Here is an 18,709-nt window from a genome sequence, read left to right as displayed (position 1 = left end):
CCCAAGGGCTTCGAGGAGGCCAGTGGTGCCTACATCGACCGCTGGGTAGACGTCTTCACATTCTAATAAAACATGCTCCGTAGTTTCCCTAGCTTTACCACAGCAAGCACATGCTTCTTCCTTATATCTCGCTTTATAGGTGCGTGTTCTAAGGCATCCTGATCTCGCTTCGAAAAGTAATGAGCTTCCCTTTGAGTTATCATAAATGGTTTCTTTCCTGGTTTCGTTTTTTTCTCTTAAGTAGTTACTCATGGCAGGTTTCTTTTCCATTGCCGCCACCCATGAGATTAATTAATAATAATAATTACTAATAGAGAAAGCACTGCAGCGCCCCTAGGCGACTTATCACCGCATGAATGCCCTCGTGCGTGCGACCCGATTCCATGTACCGCTTCTACGCTTTCGCCTCACTGTCGCCACTCGCGGCAAGAAGTGCAAAATTTAATAATTTGCTCGATCTCCGTTTGTCATCACAAATTTCTAGCGTTGAAAACGAAAAACGGATACTTAAAGAAATAAAAATGTTCGTTATTTTATTTGTTGTATTTTAACGTATTCGTTTGAGTGAAAGTGTAGGTGCAATGATTCGCCGCATGTACCCTGTTCGCATTCGATGGAGGAAAGACAGATAGTCCTCGAAAGAGGAGGCACGCCCTTGACGCGCCCGGGAAAGGCGTGGCAAGCGGCTCACGGCAAGTGTGCAGACAGCGGGACAGTCACGGTATCGCTAAGTTGTGATAATCCGTTGATAACAATACGAGGCGCTGGCGCGTGTCGTTGTGCAGCCTTCTGCGCTTGAAACGTGGAAGCAGCGTGCCACGCAGGGTGCGCTCATGTTGTCATACGCGGCTTTTTGTCTACATATTTTTTTGCCTGCACCTTCGCCGCGTTCCGCGCTATCTCCGTTCACTGACTGCCATCGAGCAAACTCGGGTAAAACTCGGGTGAACGAGAAACTCGGCGCATCCTGCATAGCACCCCATGTCTGCTCGGCTGTATGGCCATATGGCCATACAGCCGAGCAGTTATGCCAACTTCAAATTTCGGGGTGGGCCAAGTAAAAGTTCAGGGTGTGCTTACGGACACATAGACAACTTCAGTCAAAGTTTCTGAATACTTTTTTGAGTGGAAAAGAGACAATGGGTAGTAGACAAGAAACGGGCAGCAATGACAAATAAGCGATATGCACTTCTCTACAGGACTCACTACAGTTCAAATAGAGTTCGCTGCCTTTTAGGCGAAAAACACATTATTGTGCCTCGCTGCTAAAACTATGTTCAATATTTTCAAGACGAACTGCATAAAAATTATGGGCCGCAAAATTGGCCTTGTTTCAGAAAGCATAGGAAAAAATAATCTCCGTGCAAAACATCACGCTTGAAGTCAAGCGAGTGCATTACGATAAGCCAGAAAAGTGGACGTTGTCGACACCGAAATTGACAAAAAAGCCGCTCAGTTGCTGAAATGACGCGGAATTCAGATTACTGAGAATTAGCTAGCTCAAAAGCTTCAAAATACGCTTTGGGATTGCGTCATATCCGCTATCTACGGAGTACACGCACCATCTCATTACATACTTGCTGGCTGTTGAAAACAAAAAGAATTACCAACTAGGTATCTGTGCCAATACTGCTACGATGGCTTATACGCTACTCATTTATAATCCAATTTGCCTAAGTGAAACTTCGCTGCAGCTAGACTTTACATGTGATGTAAAGCGCGATTTCGTTTTTATTACTTGGAAGCGATTTCCACAGGCCAGGCCAGACGCTGTGGTTACCACAGGTGTCCAGAGACGCGCACGCACTTGCGGAAGTTGTCCACAGGCTCGCAAATGTACCTATGTTTAAGCGGGCACCGAACACTGAGCTGTGTTTCGGGGTTGCTGTCATGGCTAATGTTGCGTTGGTACGTGAGCAGTACCGCTGGCATGGTTATCAACCAGTATGTCTTCACTTCGCAGGCACTACTTGTCTCCTGGCTTGCTTGGTTATCAACCTTAACGCACGGCATCATTGACTCCGATGTTCAGCATTTCCAGCCGGTCCTGCCCGTTTGCACCTTGGATGCTGGGCCCTTCATCGACATGACTGTATCTGCGCAAATCACCCCTGGCGGCCCCTTGCCCTCATCGGCGACATCGCCTCATCATCATCATCATCCTGTTCAAGCCCATTGCAGGGCAAAGGCCCCTCCCATACTTCTCCAATTTCTCCGGTCATGTACTAATTGTGGCCATGTCATCCCTGCAAACTACTTAATCTCATCCCCCCCTCCCTCGTAACTTTCTGCCACCCGCTGCTATGCTTCCCTTCCCTTGGAAGCGTAGCACACTTGACATCGCCTGCTGGCAGCTATATAAAAAGCCCGTCTGTCCCGTCCACCATCAGTGTGAACGGGAGCAGTACCGTTGGTATGGCTCTCAACCACTGTTTTCCCTTCGCAGATTTGCGCTTCCTTTTCTTTGTAAGCTAAGAAAAGCGATAATCCATGTTTGCTCCTGCTCCCGTGCCCAAGAGTTTTCCGTGAAACCATGTGTGAGTGTTTTTCTATGGCATTTTTTTGTTGTGCTTGGGGGACATCGAGTTGAACCCTAGCCCTAACACCCGCTCTGAATCTGCCCTTGAGACTGAGTCCTTGCTAAATGACTCCTCTGAGCAGATGAGCATAATCTTCAAGCTCACAAAGGGCATGCATACGCGTTCCTTACGAACGAAGTGCCAGGCCGAGATTACTGCGGATATTAAAGTCATAAGAACCGGACAAAAATCCCTTGAATCAAACGTTTATGGCATTATCAAAATGTTAGACGCACTACAGCAATAGTCTCAAAACACTGATAATGTCAGCCTGAAAGAATCCAGCATATCAAAAACAACTAACGAAGTTAGCACTCGGAATAATCTTATTGAGACTCGTTTAAATGGATTGGAAGATCGGTGGCGCCATTTTCTATGGTCTCCCTGATAATAAGCGGACATGGCAACAAACACAGTCGAATATAACCGCAATAATTAGTACTGTTACCGACCGACTTCCCGCAGGCACCACCTAGGTTCGTATGCGCCTAATAAATCCCGCCCCGTCATTGTTAAGTTTGCAAACTTCAAAACCAAAGAAAATATACTGTCTCTCCGCAGCTAATTCAAGCTTAAGGACCTCATTTTAGGTAAAGATTTTTTTGTTGCTACCCGAACCGCGCATAGGAAGCGGGGGCCGTATAACGTAAAACTATTCCAATATGTTTTCATTCCAATCTCCTGACGTCAAATTTGCGTAACTACCGACGCAAGCATAGGACGGTCACCCGCAGGGTTGTCTGAACAAAGCAATCAAATGCTGCCCTCGTTCATAGGAGATCACTTTTGTTTGCGTGAAAAATGAATAACATTACCTGCACTGAGCGCCTTGTCTTATCTAGTTGGCTCATAAGAGGCGAGGAGCATGCTCAAGTGGAGAAGGATCCGATGGGGCCGAGCCACTGCACTGAATATCGATATCCCGAGGAAGAGGGTGGCGCCGGCGTCTGCGATTGGTCCGCTTTCTCTTAGTTTGCGGTGGCTCGTCGACAGTCGCGGCGGCATGCAACCAAAGCTTAAGAATGACGCTAAAACGGATCCTCAGCAAAGAAGACTTGGCAGTACGAGGCCCTAACCGTGCCGAAAGTTCTCCAAAACGTTAGACGGCCACGCAAAAAGTTTTATAACATGCAAATAAACCATGCACTCCGCCAATGGCGAGTAGCCAGTGCCGGAGCGATCGGCGGGAATCATCATTTATTCTTTTCGGGGCGGGGCAGGCTGCGGCTATTCAGAAGAATATTCAGTTTTGTTCGGCAAATTAATGCATCTCTAACGCGCACGCGTCAGTCTGACACGGTAAATTTTCGCGGTTTTGTGACGTCGCATGACAGGCAGGTGAAGTGGGTGCAGCCTGAAACCTTTTGACCAATAGCCGAGGGCTCATGGCAAAAAGCCGTCGAATCAGAAATAACAATTTTTTGTTTCGTTCGCTCAAATTATGCATAAACAGTGTATACACATCATATCAGATGGGGAGCTATCGCGGTTTTCGTGACGTCGCTTGACAGACAGGTGAAATGGGGGTGGTCCAAAAAAAGTTTTTGACCAATCGCGGATGGCTGATTACACAATTGGAACAGAAAAGTTTCGAACAGTTTTAGGTTATAGCGCCCCTGATTGCATTCGGTGAGAGGCACGCCTATTCAGACCCTTTTAATTTATGATATGACAAATTAATCCTGAAGCCATTATACATGTACAATGGCAATTCAGATCAAATTGAAGAGATCAAGCAACGTAGCGATAATATTGCTCTTGCATATCCTGTTACTCTACGCCCTCCGATCTGAGAAGGCGCGAGGGGCAGTGGTTTATTTTCTGCATTTACTGAAGTTTCAGTCTTATATTCTAACGTCAGAAGCACCTTCAACAAATCCAATTCTTTATCTTCTGCGATTGACACGTTTTCTGCAAAATCATTGTGCTGACGGAAACATGGTCACCTGCGCATGTCAATGACGCAGACGCGTTTCACGGCGATTCGCAATTTCGTGTTCATCGCTGCGACCGCACTTCGCGCAGAGGAGGTGGCGTCCTTTTGGCAATTTTCATTACATTCCGCCTTCTCTTGTCTGTACGAGAGACGATCTAGAGGCTGTCTGGGTTTCCGTACGTCCAGGTTTCAAAGAATTTATCACAGGCACATACTACCACTCACCTTCTGCACAACCTACGTTTTTATATGACTTACGCGACAGTGTAAATCTTGTGCGCACGCGACTTGCTTCAGCTCCCATCCTACCTTTGGACGATTTTAATCTTCTATACATATCCTGGAAAGATGAACCTTCTTCACTCTCTCGCTTTTCGGCACAAGCTAAGGAGATTTTAGAAATATGCGCAGTTTTTTCATTGTCACAACTAGTAACACAACCTACACGTGTAGCTTCTAATGCTGCAGGCACCCTTGACCTGGTTTTGACATCCCACCCTAATATATTCTCGGAGATTACGCACCTACCTGTCATAAGCGACCACTGACTGCTCGCGTTTTCAATTAACGCTTTAACCAGCAAACCAAATAAAATCAGGAACACTATACATATTTATAAAAAAGCTAACATTACCGCCATAAATAACGAATTGCTTGATTTGCGGTTTCTAGTTGAACCACTGGTGTGTTCGCACTAAGATTCTTTGAGTTACTATGCGGGGTTGGTTTGATATTGAGTTGGCGAATTTTGTCATTAGCAGCAGCCAATTGTTGTTTTAGAAATTTTACCTGCTCCGCCAGCCCCCTCCACTCTTGGTCCTGTTATTGCGGTTGTAGCTTGCTGTGCTGGTGCCTTCTGGGGTGGCCCTTTTCTCGGACAGCCTGGCTGGTTTTGGAGCGGCAACGCTCTTCTTTGTCTGCGTCGCTGTCTGTATGTATCGTGACTGCTGCTCTGGCGGTGTCCCCAACGAGGTGGTCACTTGCGGTATTGTTTGGTAGAGGGGTTCAGCTTTACCGCTGCTCCAGGCTACATGATTATCAGGTTATCAGGTTCGTGTTGCTGGGAGTTCTTGCCTGGGAGCGGTCTCGAAATCACTGGGAGCGGTCTCGAAAGACGCTTTGGGTTTGCCCGATTAAGCGGGAACGCCTGGTCTATCTGGCGGTCTTGGTATTACTTTTTGACGTTGTTCTCTTGCTCTGTTTTGGCTGTAGGAAACGCCGTGCACAGTTTCAACTACCCGCTGGGTGTTGCCAGTGACAAAAAGGCGTAGAGTGCGATGCACGTTGGCTTCTCTCCCTCCTGTGGAGATGAGTGCTCTTCTCCCAACCTTCGGCATCTGGGGATTGCTTGTCGGGGTTGTAGACATAATGACATAATTTTCGGCAATTTAAGCAAGCTTTCGGTCTCTCCCTGAAGGGGCACACGTTTAGGGTGAAACACCGATAAAGTATCGACGGCGGTAAGTTGCTGCCCGCGGAGTTGATCGCAAAGTGCTTTGGATTACCTAGTCTTTTTGCATTCGCAATAGGTTGTGGCGACGAGCGACCACGTAGGTCGTTAAAGTCTCGGGCTCTCGCAGGAGAGGAAGACCCGACCTCAATGTCTTAGCGTAGCATTCTTTTCAATCTCCTTCGGAACGCTAGACCGTGCCGGAGCGTGCCAGCCACTCGAGCCTCGTGTAGACGCGAGCGTCTACGTCATCTCTCGGGCGACGCCGATGCTGCTGCCGCTACAGAGGGCTCCCCCCCCCTAGAGAGGAAAGCTCGACGAACGATGGAAAGTCCACTTGACGCGGCGTGTCTTGGCGTTGGTCTTGGGTGTCACGTGCGCAGGCAGCGGCGAAGGATGCAGCAGGGTCGCGTCGCATTTTGGTGGAGCTGATGGCGCGGGTAGGCGGGTTTGAGACGTTCCAGGGCAATTGTCTGATTGGCCGTTGACATTCACAACAAACGACGTCGGGCGATGCTCTAGAACACAATATGGCCCGATGTAGTGTGGTTGCAAAGGCTTCCGCACGACACAGTTACGCACGAAAACGTGGAACAGATGTGATTGCGGGAGAAACGTACGGGGACCTTGCTTCTTATGAACGTGTAGGCACGGCGCTTATCTGGCTGAAGTAGGCTTGCAGTTCGGCAACGTATTCGGCAGGTGATGGCATAGGCGTTTTGGGGGTGGCGACAAAGAAATCGCACGTAAGGCGTAGGTGAGTGCCGTAGACTAGCTGAGCACAGGAGCAACCTAGGTCACTCTTGAGTGCGGCTCTGATGCCAAGTAAGAGGAGGGGCAAATGCAGGCCCACTTCTCCGCTGATTCATGTGCCATAAGGGAGGCCTTGAGATGCCGGTGAAAACGTTCAACTAGTCCATTGGACTGCGGGTGGTAAGCAGCTGTGCGAAAACGTGTCGTTCCGAGTAGTTTGGGTAGCTCGTTGAAGAGTGCTGAGTCAAGCTGCCGACCGCCATCTGTGATTTTTGTGGATGGGTAGCCGAACCTTGCGATCCACGTAGACACGAACGCTGCTGCAACAGTGGGCACTGAGATGTCAGATATAGGTGTAGCTTCTCGCCACCGTGTATAATGGTCGATGCATGTCAGTATGTAGCAGTACCCTTTCGAAGGTGGGAGAGGGGCGACGAGGTCCAGGTGTACGGTGTCAAAACGAGCATCCGGTGGAAGAAAAGACTTGGCAGGCGGAATGGGGTGACGCTCGATCTTAGAGCGTTGACACGACAAACAGCAGCGAACTCAATCGCGAACTTGCGCGTTTAGCCGAGGCCGAACGAAACGACTGGAAAGAAGCTTCTGTGTCGCGTGTATGCCAGGGTGCAACATGTTGTACGCGGTTTCGAATAGACGTCTGCGAAGGAATGCCGGAATGTATGGTCTAGGTGTGTCGTTAGAAGTGTCGCAGACGACGGACGTACCATCTGGGGTCATAACGACGTCTTCCAATTTCGGGGACGTTGACGAATTCCGGAGTGTACGAAGTTCAGTATCGTCACGCTGTTGACTGGCGAGTAAGTCGGCCTCGATGATGAAAGGTTCCGATGTCCATGTGTAAACGACATTGACACGACTCAGAACGTCGGCTGGAACGTTGTCGTTGCCCTTGATGTGGCGGAACGTTGTTGTAAACTCGGAGATGTAGGAAAGGTGTCGAATCTCGCGGGGCGATTAACAGGACGCCGAAAGATTCATTGCGTGCACAAGGGGCTTGTGGTCAGTCAAGACAGGGAATGCACGGCCATCGAGGAAATGGCGAAAATGCTTGATAGCCAGGTAAACAGCGAGTAATTGACGGCCGAACACGCTGTAGCGGCACTGCGCAGGCTTCAGTTTCTTGGAGAAAAAAGCGAGTGGATGCCACGCATTGTCGATGAATTTCTGCAGAACGGCACCAACGGCGGTGTTTGAGGCGTCGGTCATGATTGCAGTGGGTGCGTCTGGCTTTAAGTGTCTAAGCAGCGTGGCATCGGCGAGGGCAGACTGGACTCTTGTGAAACCGTCAGTGGCCTCTTCAGTCCACTGAAGCGCTTGTTTGCGTTTGTTTACCAGGAGAGCGTCTGGCGGAGCCATAAGTCGTGCGCACTCGGGAAAGAATCGGCGGTAGAAATTGACGAATCCGAGAAATTGCCGAAACTTGGTGAGTGTGGTTGGTCGGGGAAGGTTTTCGATGACTCGAATTATGGATGGCAGTGGTCGAATGCCGTTAGCGTCGACGATATGACCGAGGACCTCGAGTTCGGGTTGACCGAATTCACTCTTGGCGGCGTTGATGACAATTCTTTACTGGCAAGGCATGAAAACAAGAACCGCAAGTGGTGAAGATGTTCTTCTGCCGAAGAGCTTGCGACGAGAAGGTCGTCAATATATGCAAAAACGAAAGGCAAACCTGGGGTGACGGAATTGATGAAACACTGAAAGGATTGGCCCGTGTTCCGTAAACCGAAAGGCATGCGGAGAAATTCGAAAAGACCGAAAGGTGTGGTCATGGCGGTCTTGGGAATGTCTTCTGCAGCGACCGGTAGTTGATGGTAGGCGCGAACGAGATCTTAGAAAAGGTCGTCGCACCGTGCAACGCTACCGTGAAGTCCTGGATGTTCGGTAGAAGGTAGCGATCACGAACTGTGACGCTGTTTAGTGCCCGGTAATCGCCGCATGGGCGCCATTCTCCCGTCTTCTTAGGCACCATGTGAAGTGGTGATGCCCAGTTACTGGTGGAAGGACGGATGATGCCAAGTTGCAGCATGTGTTCGAACTCCGCGCGAGCGATCTTGAGTTTCTCCCGAGACAATCGCCGGGGTTGGAACTAGACCGGTGGGCTGCAGGTGACGATGTGATGGCACACATCATGTTGTACCGGTTGCGTCCAGTCCGGCAGGCGCGTCAAAGTGGCAAACTCGCCTAGGAGCGCGGCGAAAGGTACGTCCAACATTGCAGAAACAGGCGCTATGGGCGATGTGCCTCATGATGCGACGCCGGGAACGGATAGCTGGATCACGGAATCGATGAGACGGCGTCGTTGGATGTCCACAAGGAGTCCGTAGTTATACAAGAAGTCTGCTCCAATGACTGCATGAGGCACGTCTGCAAGCAGAAAAATCCAGCGGAACACTCGCCGAAGGCCAAGGTTTAGCATCACGGAGCGTGACAAGAAAACTGGAATCCTGGCGCCGTGGACGGCTTGCAAAAACGAGACAGGTGTCGCTTTTCGGTCGGAGTGCTTTGCGGGAAGAATGCTGATCGCAGCACCTGTGTCGACTAAGAATTGTTGTCCCGTAACTCTGCCCGTCACGTAGAAAAGGCGACGTGTGTTGGGCCTGACCACTCGTCGCCGTTAGAGGTCAGCCGGCCTGTTTCCTTGCCAAGCGCAGGGACGCCGACAGTGATAAGCAGCGTTTGCAAAACGGCGGTGGTAGCAGCAAACACCAGGTGTTGTAGTTGAGGTATCATTGCGGGTGACCGTGCGTCTTGATCTGCTCGATCTATGGCTGCGTGGGCAACGAGATATGCGGTGATGTTCCGCTCCAGATGATGCGTTCCAGGCGCTCACACAAGGAGTCGAGCGGAGATTTCACTGCGGAAGAGCAGGGAAGAGTTTGCAGAGCGGTTTTATTGTCACCCGAAGACGGTGACGTGGCTGCGATGGTTGGGCTGGCTACATCCATGACTTTGTCGGCCAAAGCGGCAAGTACGGTAAGGTCCATGGCAGAGGCTGTCGCCAGGACAATCTGCACGTAAGCCGGGAGTCATTGAAAAAACAATTCCCGCAACAGCGCGTCGTCGATGGATCTCGCGTTGTTTCCGAGCAGCTGGCTCATTCGGCGAAGAAGTTGACTAGGGCGTCGGTCACCGAGTTCCTCAGCGGACAGAAGCTGCTGGATGCGAGAACGCTGTGAAGCGGCTGTGCGCTGTAGCAGTGCTGCCTTGAGATCGTCATAGGCGGCGGCAGACAATGGGAAGTTCAACTAATCTGCTACCTCGTCAATGGCGGCGGGCGAGAGCGCTGCGACGGCGTAACGGAACTTGGAGGCTTGAGAGCGGATACCAGCGACTTGAAATTGCGCTTCGGCCCGAAGAAACCATGCCGAAGGATGCTGGTCCCAGTGTTGTGGGAGGCGGACAGCAAAAGAGCGACAGGAGGGCTCACCGCATTCCTCGGAAGGGTTCTGTCCTTGAGCTCTCGTAGCGTTGGTCTGGTCCATGGTCGTCTCTGCCACAGGAGCGTACGGCAGTATCACGTCCGCGTTCACCAAACTGTGGCGGTGAGCGACCACGTAGTTCGTTAAGGTCTCGGGCTCTCGCAGGAGAGGAAGAACCGACCTCGATCTCTTCACGTAGCATTCCTTTTAAATCTCCTTCGGAACGCTAGCCCGTGCCGGAGCGTGCCAGCCGCTCGAGCCTCATGTAGACGCGAGCGTCTACGTCATCTCTCGTGCGACGCCGATGCTGCTGCCGCTACAAGGTAATTGCGGGTTCTTTTTCGATATTATGCGTTGCATATTGCAATCGCTCAGTTCATCCCTTGGGCGCGGCCGGACAGCCACCATTGACCTTGAGCGCAACCACGTGACGTGACGTCACGACAGCCGGAGGAAAAGCTGGGCCCCAACTCGCGCGGTCGCACGCGGCTGCAGCCACCACCTGATTCCCGCTCCTCCCGCTAGGGGCGCTGCGCGGGCGCGTGACGTAGGAATCAGAAATAGGGGATCAGAAAATTCGGGCGTGGTAGTTCATAGTGTTTTTATGCGTTGCATATTGCAATCGCTCAGTTCAACCGTTGGGCGTGGCGGGGCAGCCACCATTGACCTTGAGCGCAACCACGTGACGTGACGTCACGACAGCCGGAGGAAAAGCTGGGCCCCAACTCGCGCGGTCGCGCGCGGCCGCAGCCACCACCTGACTCCCGTTCCTCTCGCTAGGGGCGCTGCGCCGGCGCGTGATCCATGAGTAACTACTTAAGAGGAAAAAACGAAATCAGGAAAGAAACCATTCATGATAACTCAAAGGGAAGCTCATTACTTTTCGAAGCGAGATCAGGATTCCTTAGAACACGCACCTATAAAGCGAGATATAAGAAGGAAGAAGAAGCATGTGCTTGCTGTGGTAAAGCTAGGGAAACTACGGAGCATGTTTTATTAGAATGTGAAGACGTCTACCCAGCGGTAGATTTAGGCACCACTGGCCTCCTTGAGGCCCTTGGGTTCAGAGGGAGCAGTGGTAAAGCAAACATGTCCGCAATAGACATTAGTAAGAGGCGACTGGAGGATTGGTGGAAGAAAAGTATGGGAACGACAAAAGCCGGAGACGTACAAAAGTACAGTTCGCAATAGGGGATCGGAAAATTTGGGCGTGGTAGTTCATAGCGCTTTTTTGTCTTTTTTCATTGTTTATCCTAGGTAGAATATTAGGCAGTATAGTAGCAAGAGCTTGGTGGCGCAACCCACCGCCCCATTCCAAAGGGGACGCTCATAGCATCCATCCATCCATCCATCCGTACCTCGCCCTCAAAAAAAAAAAAAAGACCGCGCAATATGCAACGCATCCTTGGCTTAAGCTAAGACTGGCCATTTTTTCATCGTGAATGGCTTGGTCCGTTTCATTAGTATATGCGTTGTATACCTGTTGCCGTATGGAGTCGTCCGGAGCCGGCACGTACGCCGATACCGGCATGTCGATATTATACTTATCGCAGCATAAAAATTCAAGAGTCCGTTACGCTTCCGCTCTCGTTCTATTGGGTGTACTAATGGTGATGGAATTTTTGATCGGGTGCACCCTCACCTGGTCGACTTGCACAGCTTGCGCCTAGTTGGCTTTGGTTGTCGTGTAGATCGCCTCCAAGAGCACGATAAGTGCAATGTTGGTCAGATTCAGGGTAGGCTTGGTCGCAACACAACTTTATAGTCCTCCTCGGGCAATCGAGGCATGGGCTTCCCTCACGGTAGCGGCGGTGGGTGTGACATGCTCTTTGAGGGAGCCGAGGTTCCGGTGAGGCCTTGTTCCCCGGTCAGCTCGGTGGGGTCGGTTTTCTCGCGCCCGAAGTGCATTTGGAGGTCTAGCGGGTCGGTCGGTCATTTTGGTTGCTGCCACGTACCCTCGCGCAGCTGCGTGGGGTCAATTTCTCCGCCTTCGGCGGTGTACTCCATCACTGCTTCCTCCGAGACGCTGGCTGTGTCGCGCGGGCGAGCACTGGCGTCTCCGTTGCGGCGCTAGGACCGGGTTCGGCTTGGTTGTGAAATGGCGTTGCGCCTAAAGGAAACGGCGAAAAACGCCAAAATCCCGGTGTAGCTTCCTCCAAATAGTCCGTATAGGTGTCGGAACACACAAGGAAGGTCTTTGGCAAAATTGGTGAGGCTGCACGAGCCGCTGGCAGAAGTAAGATTGAAAAGGTGCGGAACACATGGCAGAAGCGTCCGCTCCCTACGAGACCTCAACTGGGAGTCGCTCCTCGGAAAATGTTTCGACACGCAGTGCCTCAGAAGGAGACCATCATTCGGCCCACTCTACGATTGCCTAGCACTCGATTACGTATGCACGACCTCACACTCTCCGTAGGTGGGTAGTTACGGACGTCCTACTAAAACTTTCTACTGCCTATGCGCGTAGTGCGCCGCGATGACGCGCCACTAGTGGTTACCTTGCGTAGAACACTGAGGAAATGAGCCAGCCGCGCGCCATAGTTTTCTCGGCATTGATCGTGCTTCTCTATCTCATTTACGTATTAGGAGCAAAAAAATGGCTGTGGCTTAGCTAAGGTTAAGCTCAGGATGCGAAGCATAGTGGCCTTTATTTTAACGCGACAGCGTTAAGGAGCTCGTGTCGCAGAAAAGCCGGTGTCGTCGGCGTCGTCGGCCGTGAGCGATAAATCCCAGCAGGCACTTCATGAATAAAAAACAACTTGCAAGATGGGCTGGATGAGAATCAAACCAGGATCTCCGGAGTGTGAGACGGAGACGTTACCACTGAGCCACGAGTTTTTTTTCTTTATTGCCGGTCGTTGGCCCGGATAAAAATTACACATTAACAAATAATCAAAAGGCACACTCACAATATGTTGAAAACGACCGCAGAACTTGTGCGGCTGCGCTTGTGCTAAAATTCCCTTATCGCCAATAATAATTGCACTCGTGGCAACCACTCTGGGATGCACTCCAGCAACATTTGTTCCTCTACAAAGTTCCGTATGCTTTCTTTGAAATACTGGCGAGCCGCTCTTGCATCGAGGTCGGCATGCCTTACCGCAATTCTACATTTCCAAATGCTATGCAGGGCCATGAGCATGATCACATCGAATGGGGTACCATCATCACTTTCTATTGGCAAGTAGCGAATCCCATACGCATCTAGGGGGAAATCATTTTTGATTGTGCGCTGGAGCACATCCCAGAGGAAAACGGCATCCCAACAATGCAGAAAAACATGTTCAATTGTCTCCTCCTGCCTGCAAATTGTACAATGAGTGCCCCAAGGAACAAAGAAACCTCTTTCTGCCAGCCACGGTTTGACAGTCAGCGTTCCGGAGTGCAATTCAAAAAAGAACGTCTTAGCGCCTGACGGTACTAGCATCGCCTTAACGCGCTTGAGAACATTGGGCCCATGGATAGCTCTGTAGAGAGACCGATATAAAGGCACGGGAAGAACAACATCACACAGGTCCCTGTACAGTTTTTTTCCGGTTAACGTCACTCAAATATTGAAGTGAAAACCGCGCTGACAAAAACCTGCATGAAGCCACAACTTCAAGTAGAAAACCATAAACACCCCCTGGCAAACTGCCCGCTGAGACAACCATTTCGGGCAAGTGTTTGCCCAGGCGAAGTTGGCAGACAGTGTATAAAAACGGGTTTTTTGCGTCTCTGAAGAAAAAAAAAACGATTTACTGCCTGTCTCAAAAAGAAATGTGACAATCCAAGTCCTCCATTTCGAACTCAAAGAAACAAATTGGTGCGACTTGATCTCTCCCAAGACGACGCCCACACAAACACTGCGAACACCCGGTGAATTTTTTGGATGTTTACCCTTGAGCAATGCAAGACTTGGAGGATGTACCAAAGTTTGCTCACTAAAAATATGTTGCAAATTGTGGCTCTGGAAAATATAGACCAATTCCAGACATTCCATTTGTTTACTGTGTCCCGCAGCTTATCCACTTCACTCCTCCAGTACGACTCACTGTCTTTGTAACACTGAAGGGGAACACCCAAGTATTTCACTGGAGTCGTAACGAAACTCATGTTGGCAAAAGTGTCTGGGGTCGCCCGCAAATCCCCGTGCCAGAATCCCAGGCACTTACCCCAGTTTACCGCGCTGCCGCTCACAGGACAAAAACTTTTAACACGTTTGACAGCCTGTGTTATACTGTCCAAATCAGTGCAGAACACAGCAATATCGTCTGCATAAGCCAACAGGCGGACTTCAACCTCGTGCAGTATAAACCCGCGGACACAGTCATTCTCCATGACACTCAAACAAAACGACTCTATGTACAAGCAAAACAACAACGGCGAGAGAGGGCAGCCCTGACGCACCGACCGCTTAACTTGGATTCGCGCTCCCAACACCTTGTTGACAATGATCCGCGTCGAGCAGTCCCGGAACGCCATGGCAACCGCCTCTCTAATTATTCTACCCAAATTCACATAATCTACAATGCACAAAAGAATGTCATGAGGCACCCGGTCAAACGCTTTCTCGAGATCAATTTGGAGCATTGCCACTCGTGCACCCATGGCATCGCAACATTCGAGGATACTGCGTGCTACGTGTATATTTGAGAAGATAGTTCGGCCTTTAATGCCACACGTTTGATGCGGCCCCACAAGCTTCGTAATGACAGTCTGCAACCTCTTTGCTAAGATTTTCATCATTATCTTATAGTCTCCGTTAGTGAGACAAATTGGGCGGTAAGAAGTTACTCTTCGCAATGCAACGCGATCTTCTGACTTGGGTATAAGAATAGTGTGGGAAGATGAGAAGGACGGGGGTAGTACATTGAGCTGGAATGCTTCGTTGTATACATCCGCTAAGGCTGGTGAGATCGCACCTTTGAAATATTTATAAAAGGCTAAGGGTAGACCATCAGGGCCAGGGGACTTCCCCGGATGCATACTTTCAATAGCACTTTTCACTTCCTCTTCCGAAATTGGCTCCTCCAATGTTTCTTTCGTACTTTCATCTAGCCTTGGCATCAACGACAAAAAGTCCTTTTTAAAACGATCAATGTCGACTGCGCAGCAAGTGAATAAACCACTGTAGTGCTCGAAAAAAGCACAGTCGATATCTTCTGCTGCGTCGCTAACTTTTCCGCAATATTCGATTTCCGCTATCTGATTGCGGCGCGCATGCCACTTTTCTGAGACTTAAGGCCCGTTTATAGTCCGACGTTAACGGCGCGCGGGCGAGCGTCGTTCGCGGTCAGTCACGCTACGTCGGTTGCGCTGCGCCAGCCGAGATGCCATCCCCTCTATACACCAGAACACCGTGAATTCAAAGGGCGCCGCCATATTGATGAGCGCCGGTCGCGCCATCTATCCCAAGCGCCGCGAAGTAGCAGGCCTGGGCTGCCACGCCGGGAGATGCGACCCGGCGCGAAAGCGAAACTTGGGCTTTTTAGCTGGGCGGAAGGCGTGTTTCGCGTTTTTTCTAACCTGTCATTTTCGCTGTCTGGATTCAATCAAACTTCAAGACCTCATGCAAGTCCGCAATGGCCACACTGAGTGGTGTGCAGACTGCAGAAGCGAATACATCGGGTAGGTACGCTATTACGTTTGTACAAACCGCGCGCTATATGCTAGAACACGTGTGAGCTTTTTGGCACGTAACCTGTGAAGGAATTTACAGCACTGTGGTGGTGCCATATATTATTAAAGCACGCAGAACACTGTCATCTGCACTTTCAGTTTGGTCTTGTCATGGTCTCTACTGGGTTGGCCGCGTTTGGCAACCAACTGGCGAGGTCGTTTGACTGCCTGGTTAGCAGACGCCTGCCCTTCACCACCTGCAAATTGAAAACAAAATAGATGTTATAGTAAGAAGGGCTGTAGTTCTTTCCCATGCCATCACTATTGCGAAGATATATAAAGTCCTCTCAAAGTGAAAGAAAATACACCAGGCCAATTGTATCGTGCAACCACTTAAGAGTACAACATTCAGAACAAAAGCCTACAGCACTCGAACAAGCAGCATATGATGCTAAACCTGCACTCATTGGAAAATGAGGTACTACAGTAGCTATAATGTTCAACTACATGTGCAGTCAAAGCCCGTATAACAGGGCGAGCATGACAGATGCAGGTGTTGTACAGTTGCACAAATTATGACAGGGCACGTAAAATTACCATCCCTACTTAAAGCTGCATCATCAGGACCCCTTTGGTACAAGACAACAACCGCACCTGCATTCCAAGAAATTAGCCCCACCAACTGCAGCTACCTGGTACCAGACCTGTTTCGCTTGTGCGAGGCCATCGGATTGTTGGCGCTCCCTTAGAAAAGAAAACAGCAAAAAAAAAACTAGTGAGAACGATCAAAATTTTGTTAAAAAATACAAGAATAATTAAGCACCTTATTTTCCTCGCCATATGAACGGAAATATTTTGCGCTTTGCCCCGCATAACAGCCCGCACGCAGTTTAGAGCTCAGGAGGCTCAAATGAATTCGTTACGAATGACACCTGCAACACCAGCTCGTAAAGGTAGGTGCGCTGCAAGAACACCTTCGGCGACGAGTAGTTGTCGTTTACGTTTTTGTGGACGCATGCTACGTGATAAGCAGACTTCGGTTTACTTTCATTAGCAACAACGCTCACAAGCAAGGCCTACAACTTGTCGTTCACGCTTAATGGTCATTCCGTGCACCAGCTGCAAGTATCGCTAACCGCAAACTCAACTGTTCCGCTTAACCGTCGGGAGCTCTGCCTGAATGAAAACACGAAAAGGCTTGCCTTTTTGTTATAGCCAAGGCGAAGCACCGGCGCGGGATTCTGCTCTAGTGGCTTGTTGCCCAGAAAGTGCTCGGAGCAAACCTGCGTGTTACACGTATTACGTTTGTGGGGCGCAAACTTGAACGTGGCACCAAAATATACACAGATCGAATACTCACTCGTGCATTTTCACTGGGTTGGTAGTTCTTCCTATTCACTGCAGCTATCCACCGGTGGCGCAGCTTGGCATTCTTCGTTGCGGATGGAAGTCGGCGCAGGATGAAAGCACCGCACCGGCACGATTCCCTACGAGTGTGGTGCTCTTCGCAAACAGCGCTAAGCAACCTGCTCCTTTTCCGCTGGTTGTTTTGGCATCCAAACACGACGCAATGATGCCCAGATGACTTCTTCTGCTTTGGATCCTTGTGAACGGGCACATTTCCGCACTTTGGAGCCCTAGAGCTGGCGCTTGCCATGTCTACTGGTCGCCGGCGAAAACACTTTGGCAGCCCAGTACAAAACGGCGCCGGTCGACCGGGCAACCCGGGTGCGAGAGTATGCGTTCGGTTAGTCTGGGTGCGAGACTAGCGTGTTCTGGTCTATACTTCAACACGCGCGCCGTAGGCTGCTATCTTCGGAGCATGCGCAGAAGGTTCGCCAAGTCGCGCGCCGTCCGCAAAAGCCGTTTGCGGAGTTGTGTTGGCGCCTTTTTCTTCGCGCGCAATGCATTGTGGTGCGAGAGTTCCGCCGACTTCGACGCGCGAATGGCTCCGGAGCCAAATCGGCGCCGGGCCCGTCGGGGCGCGTTGCTGCGCCGGTGCGCCCGACTATAGAGGTGTCGTTTTCGCCGACGTGACGTACCGTGTGCGCGCGCGCGCGCGCGCGTGCGTTACGTCGGACTATAAATAGCCCTTAACGCTCTTTTCGACGGTACTTCTCCCATTATCAGCCTTTCAGCCCTTGCCCGCACCAAAGCACCGCGGTATCTTTCGATATCGAACTGTTCTATTTTATGTTTCAGTGCGCGAATATCGTCCATGAACATGCCGGGCATCCTACATTCCTCACTGATCAATTTTTCTAAATTCCTGCGCATCTGTTTTTCTTCTGCTCCCTTTTCTCTGCATATAGCGCTCGCACGCTCTAAAGCCTTGATTTTAACCACCTGCTTGAAGTTCTCCCATTTTTCACGAGATGTCGTGTTATCAACAGCATTCATTTCTTCAACTTGCTTCGTTACATCCGCTGTAAACATTTCGTCGCTTAGTAATTTCGAATTAAATTTCCATAGTTGCCACTCGAAGCCCTTTTTCTTTTCTTTTGTGCTTGCTACTAAAAAGCTGACCAAACAGTGATCGCTGAATGAAAGTGCGCTCACGGGGTACTCCTTACAAAGGGGTATCAAATCAAGGCTCACATAGACTCTGTCAAGACGGGCGTGGCTGGCTGCCTGAAAGTGGGTGTACTGCGTAGTCCTCCCACCACCGACACACTCAGCCACGTCTTCCAAACCATCGTCCCTTATCATATCGCTTAGGGCAGTGGTGCTTGAATCCTTGTACGGTCTGGCGCTAGTTTTATCACGGGCTGAAAGAACACAGTTAAAATCACCGGCAATAATGAGGAGCCTATTACACTGGGTATACTGTTTTAGCTGATCGAAAAATCTGCGTCTTTCCTCAGCGACAGTCGGCGCGTACAAACAAATAACACGCCATTCCAATGCCGATAATAAAAAATCGCAGACAATAAGCTGACCTGACGGG

General features: G+C 50.3%; 1 protein-coding gene and 1 long non-coding RNA gene across 10 annotated transcripts in view; both read right to left on the bottom strand.

The window, feature by feature from the left end:
• LOC139048619 (microtubule-associated serine/threonine-protein kinase 2-like) overlaps window positions 1-18,709 on the bottom strand; it is a 705,675-nt gene that overhangs the window by 642,505 nt on the left and 44,461 nt on the right. The window lies entirely within an intron of this gene.
• LOC139048600 (uncharacterized) lies at window positions 15,924-17,260 on the bottom strand. Its single transcript, XR_011507795.1, has 3 exons — window positions 17,123-17,260; window positions 16,965-17,045; window positions 15,924-16,019 (listed from the first exon to the last, which is right to left on the bottom strand). It is a non-coding gene; the product is annotated as an uncharacterized lncRNA (long non-coding RNA).

The sequence above is a fragment of the Dermacentor albipictus genome, chromosome 8, assembly GCF_038994185.2.
Source record: "Dermacentor albipictus isolate Rhodes 1998 colony chromosome 8, USDA_Dalb.pri_finalv2, whole genome shotgun sequence".
NCBI classification, from domain to species: Eukaryota; Metazoa; Arthropoda; class Arachnida; order Ixodida; family Ixodidae; genus Dermacentor; species Dermacentor albipictus.
The sequence above is the reverse complement of the archived record's forward strand: the minus strand, read 5'-3'. Positions and strand labels throughout refer to the sequence as shown.